Source organism: Aptenodytes forsteri, unplaced genomic scaffold (genome assembly GCF_000699145.1).
Source record: "Aptenodytes forsteri isolate BGI_AS27 unplaced genomic scaffold, ASM69914v1 Scaffold94, whole genome shotgun sequence".
NCBI lineage: Eukaryota > Metazoa > Chordata > Aves > Sphenisciformes > Spheniscidae > Aptenodytes > Aptenodytes forsteri.
This window is the reverse complement of record NW_008795017.1, coordinates 4100879-4106539: the sequence shown is the minus strand read 5'-3', so window position 1 is coordinate 4106539 and position 5661 is coordinate 4100879.

Here is a 5661-nt window from a genome sequence, read left to right as displayed (position 1 = left end):
AGGTGGCGGATGCCCCATCCCTGGAAGCATTCCAGGTCAGGTTGGACGGGGCTCTGAGCAACCTGATCTAGTTGAGATGTCCCTGCTCACGGCAGGGGGGTTGGACTAGATGACCTTTAGAGGTCCCTTCCAACCCAAACCATCCTGTGATTCTAAGACAAGCCCTTTCTGTTGAGTCCGAGCTCAGACTATATACAGCCAGATGAGGAAAAAGGCCAAAATCCCACTGTCACCCATGGTAGGGGAGGGATGCTCTTGGGCATCCTGCAGGTGACGCACAGCACCATACAGACAAGTTGGTGTCCACCTTGTAGTGCTGTGTTCCCAGCAGTGACTTACAACTCAAACTATAACTTCAAGTCAGTGACCACAGTATGGACATAGTTGCCAAGGTGGGGGGATGATTCAAGCTGTCTGTGTAATGTTCATGCCTCATCGGTAGCATAAATATTCCCCCTGGCCCCACTCGTCTCCTTCGAGTTTGGCACGGCTTCCTTGTTTCAAGCCTGGCTTCCCCTGGCCCTTCCCACCGTGACTCCCAACACTGCTGTCTTTCCAAACAGTGGATGCCCTGTGGACCTCGTGCCCCTGCCCCATCCCGGGAGGGCTGCCCTTCTGCAGAGCCCTGCTGGGCTTCCTTCTGCGGCTCCCCAGCTGTGTCCTTCTCCTCTCTGTCCTGGTGCTCCAGGTAGGACTTTGTGGGTGGCCTTTAGAGATGGCTACTTCTAACGCTGTTGGGTAAACACAAGGGTGTAGGGAAGAAGAAGAGCTCTGCAGAGATCTTGTGGGTGTATGAAGGTAATCGGCAAGAGATGAACCTTTGAGAGGAACCTCCCCTTCCCAGCAGACACTTTGTTCTTGTTCCAGTTTTGTGAGATTGTTTCTCATCCTCAGTGTGGACAAGGTTGAAGTCTATGAAGACTGGCTGACCTCAGAAAACCTAACATCCCCAGTGTCCGGCGGGTTACGGGATTTCAGCTAAGCAAGGCGCTATGTCCCAGACTTCAGCAGAGTCAAATGTGCTGTAGGGTTGCTGGGCTTGGACCTCAGCAGACTTGCACAAGCCTGGGGTGACACCAGGCAGGGTGTAGGTGAGCAGGCAGGTGACACCAGGCCTGGCTTCTGATGGCAGAAGCTGCTTTGCTGCCTGGGCAGCATCTGATTCTCCAGCGGCTTTTACCCTGTCCCAGCCTGGGAGAAGGCACGGGGCTGCAGGAGCGCTTCTGTGGCTGCCTGCTCAGCACAGACATGCCACAGCCTGGTGATGTTTGTCTGGAGACCAAAAGGCAGCATCACATCAGGGATTGCTGTTGGTCCCCTTCACCAAGCTGAGCTATCCAAATGTCTCCGACCAGGCACGCCTCTCCTCGTACACCTCCACCTCTGCTTTCTGTTCCAGCCTGATAGCCTGGAGCCCTGCAGATGAGGTGATGGGGGATCAAGGGCAAACGTAAACTACTGTGACTTGAGACAGTTAGGTTTGTTGGCCTCCAGCCCTGCACCCTTTATCACCATCAAGCTGGTACTCCTGTTAGTAAATATTCTGCTATTCAGCTCTACGGAGCAAGGGTTAAGCCTTGTTTGTGCAGGGAAGCCTGGTATAGAAAGACCACCTAATATAGATGCAGTCGAACTGGTTTAACTTGCACAGGGGGGTAAAAATAACCGAGGTTAATGCCTTACCAGCAAGCAATAAAACTGGCCTGGTATTCAGGCACACATCTGAGTTACGGGAGCTGACAGGGTTATCCCCCGGCAGCAGGGCCGTGCTAACTGTCCCTCTGTGCCCTTAGCCCACTTCAAGCATGAGCCAAGCCCGTGTCTCACAGATGAGCTGGGTTAAAAGCACGCATTTGGTTAATGTCAGGTTTTATGGCTCAGGTCATGGAATAACTTGCTGAGTGGCTGTAATGGGATCCTGCCTGGTCCCTTCACGGTATGCATGACCTATCCTGGTGCTAGCAAACCCGTGTCTCCTAACGAGCCCCAGAGATGAGGCAGGTTTGTAACAAAGATCTCTGAAGCTGGCCCATGATAGAGCATATCCAGCTCCTGGGTGGGGTGGAGGAGGTGGCGGACGGGGGACCACCGAGCTGGGTGGCCTGAGGGAGAGGCAGGGCAGGACTTCCCAGGGCTTTATCTGAAAAGGGCGGTGCAAACGGGATCCGATCGCTTGTGCTGGCAGTAACAGTTGTGAAGAGACCTTCCTTTCATCTACCCTAGCTTTAAAGTGCGAAATCACATGCTTTTACCTTGAGGGGAAGCCTTTGCATTCTTCTAGTTGAAAGAACTCCTACAATTTTTGGTATTTCACATTTGAAGAGACTAATGGCAGGGAAGTTTTTAAAAGCATTTCCTTTATAAAAAAGTCGACCCGTACAGCATGTAGCTAATGTACAATATACCTTTCAGCGTGTAGTTAACGATGTCAAGCTGTGCTATTCCAGAAGGCAGGCCTGAGGCTTGGGAGCACAGGGATTGGTGTTGCCTTCAGCTCTGTGCTGCCAGGAAGTTACAAAAGGGAAGGAGGAGAGCCAGGATTGCTCCCTTGATCTCCCCAAAAATATGGGTCACAGATCCAAGATTTTGGCTCTGTGAACTCAGACCTATTGCCTCTCTTCTCTGAGAGGCAAATCTGGAAACACAGAGTAGCTTGACTGGGAACAGAGATTGGCAAATCAGTACTGCTGGCAAGGAAGATTTTTGCTTTTCCAGCTCATGGTGGAGCAGAGACTCCAGCAAATTACGGTCCAACTGAATCTCCACATGAGAACATAGAGCCATTTTAGATGCCCTAGAGATGTCCCACCTGGAATGGTCTCTAGTCCAACCCTCTGCTCAATGCAGGACCAGCTAGATCATGCTGCTCGGGGTCTTGTCCAGTTTTGAGTATCTCCAAGGATGGAGACTCCACATCCTCTCTGGGAAACTTGCGCCAGTGCTTGACCGTGTTCATGGTAAAAACTCATTTCGCTTGTTCCAGTGTGTGGCTGTTGCCTCTTGTCCTGTTGCTGGCTCCTCTGAGAAGAGTCGTGGACGTCGTGACTGAGTAGAGCACTGACACTAGCCTTTGTCTGGGCAATCAAATCCCACCTCAGGGGAGTTATTTTTGCTAATGTGTACGCAGCCTGTCTGCATAGGGGGAAAAAACAGCACATGGCCCAACTTCTGACCTGTGGAAACAACTGAACTAAATGATAACACTTGCTCTTTTACCTTTCCCACAAGTGGGCTGCTGAAACCCTCAGGTTCTTTGCTCAGGATTATTCCCAATACTCATTTGCATGACCACTAGTTGTCTAAAAATGTCCATGTGTCATGTTCATGGATACACTGAAGCCGTGACCTAGCAGTGTTGCTGAAGAAGGGCGAGGGGCAGGTTGTGACCCCCAGCCCTGAAGCTGGCTGGGCCAGCGTGTACCTGAGGAGCAGAGGACCCCACTCCCAGGCTGCCCGCTGGGATGCCTGAGCGGCATCTAAGACTGGGCAAGTCGGGGTGGCAAATAAATGGCTGGAGTGGGAGTGAGGGGGCAATAGGAGGAGAGCACCAAAGCCTGATTTCCTGCATGGTGGTAACTGTGGGCCTGGAGCAGGCAACCACCACAAGGCTTATCCCACCTAAATTTTCCTGTGACCCTGTACTGGTTTTGTCAGGGTGTTGTATTAGCTGTAGGACACAAAGCTGCCGGGTCCTGGTGGCAAAGACCTTCCCGCTGGGAGGAGGAGGCAAGTGCTGTGCATCCCTGGCCCCTGCGGTGCCTGCCCATGGCCTGGACCAGCCCCATGCAAGTCCATCAACCCGGCCAAAGGACTTGGGACAGGAGTGTGTCCTGAACCTCAGCTCTCTCCTGGTTCAGAGGAGCTCAATGCTGCGCTGGGGGACAGGTTCATTTCTAACAACTGTTGCAGGAAAATATGGCAAATCCTGAGCCCCGAACTGGTCAGTAAGTGCAGGAATGAGGAGAAAAGTGTGGGGAGGATCCTCCAGGACATCTGCAACTGTGTGAGGAGCATTGGTTTGCAATGAAGGCCACAGTCCAGTTTTCCAGGAGGCACTGTGGTCCGGGTCCCAAACAGGTAGCCGTAATCACACCAGCTCCAATGGGAACATGAGCTGGAAATGCTCCCTCTCTGCCCATGCTGGCATGGATTAACAGGGATGGGAATGAGGCAGCTCGGCAGAACAAATCACCACTCGAGTGGTTGACCCTGGACAGGAGATCTGAGCTGGCTGGCCAAGCCAGGACTGGTGTGCAGAAAATGGTGGACTTGAGTTCAGCGCCCATGTTTGTATGAAGTTTTAAGCATCAGTGGGGTGGTGCACTGGAGGGAAAAGTCTACTCTGGAGCTAATGGAAAGCTGGAGATAGATATGGATGTGTGTAAATAATGATCTTAGTGGATTTGTCATCTATGTGTGGCTGAAGATTGAAAACCTGAGCAGAAGAATCAGGGAGATGGGGTAGCTTATGAGGGCAGACCACAGGGAGCAAAGGTGCCCTGCATAGAAAAGTAATTAAAAAAAAAAAGGGGGATTTGTGACATTATTTACTCATTACCTTTAATCTCACATGCAGTTTTCTTCTACTGTTGCTCTGCTTTTCTATAGGCCTGAACAGTTTATTACCGTGATGCCAGGCATGACCTTAAATGACCCTCTATGCCCTTGATTTTAAAAATCTGTGTACGATACCACCTGGACATCATGTCTGCAAAAATCCTTCCTTTTCTTCCTCTAGGGCTCTTGTCCCTGTTTAGCCAGCTCCAGGATGGTATGAAACGTCTGGATCAGTTTTCAGCAACACTTCAGTAGTGCTTGCAGACAAGTCTGTGTTTCCAAAACACAGGGAGAGGTTCCCAGAAGAAGGAGGTCAAGTGCCTCAGGTATTTCTGGGGATTAGTACTCAAATGACATCTGGCAGTAATCAAAAGGAAGCATGGTTTTGCCCAGGAGATATCAAAACATATATCTGCTGAAGGCCTCTAGTGATCTTCATTAACAGACCATATGGAAGCTTGTTGTCGCATCTGCTCTTTTGATGAGTTGTCTTGACCCCAAGAGAGACCAATGGCTAGACCTAGGGTCAGTGAAGCATTGTGATGAAAGAGAATTGCAGGTATAACTCAGGTCTCACAATGCACAACATGGCTTTGGATGTCTCTGTTGACCAGTCCTGAAAAATGTATTGGTTTTAGCCCAGAAGGCACCGAATCATTTGTCTTTCCTCCACTCCTGTGTTCAGATAGCCATCTGAACCAGGCTTGTTTTCAATGAAGGTAGAAGACCTTTTTTTCTTTTCCTTTTTTTTTTTTTTTTGAATAGCAGGGTAAATAGAGCTCACTGCATCTGAGACAGTTAAAGCAAGTTGATTTAATGTCACTGAGTCATGAGCAAGTCAAACTTTTGCCTACTACCTGCTTCTTCTGAGACAGGTCAGGGCATCTATAAGAGCAGAGCATACTTATGTGGGAATAATAGGCTGCTTAATAACAAGGATTTTTTTGCTGAGCTTTGTGAAATGCCCCTTACACAGATTGAGTATTAAAGTCCTGGAGACATTGCTGTAGTATGTGACACTAATTATTACAAAATGAAACTGTAAACACGTGGTTTCCCTGCAAAAGCGTTGTGTAACCGTCAGTTAATTAAGCTTCCCTGCCC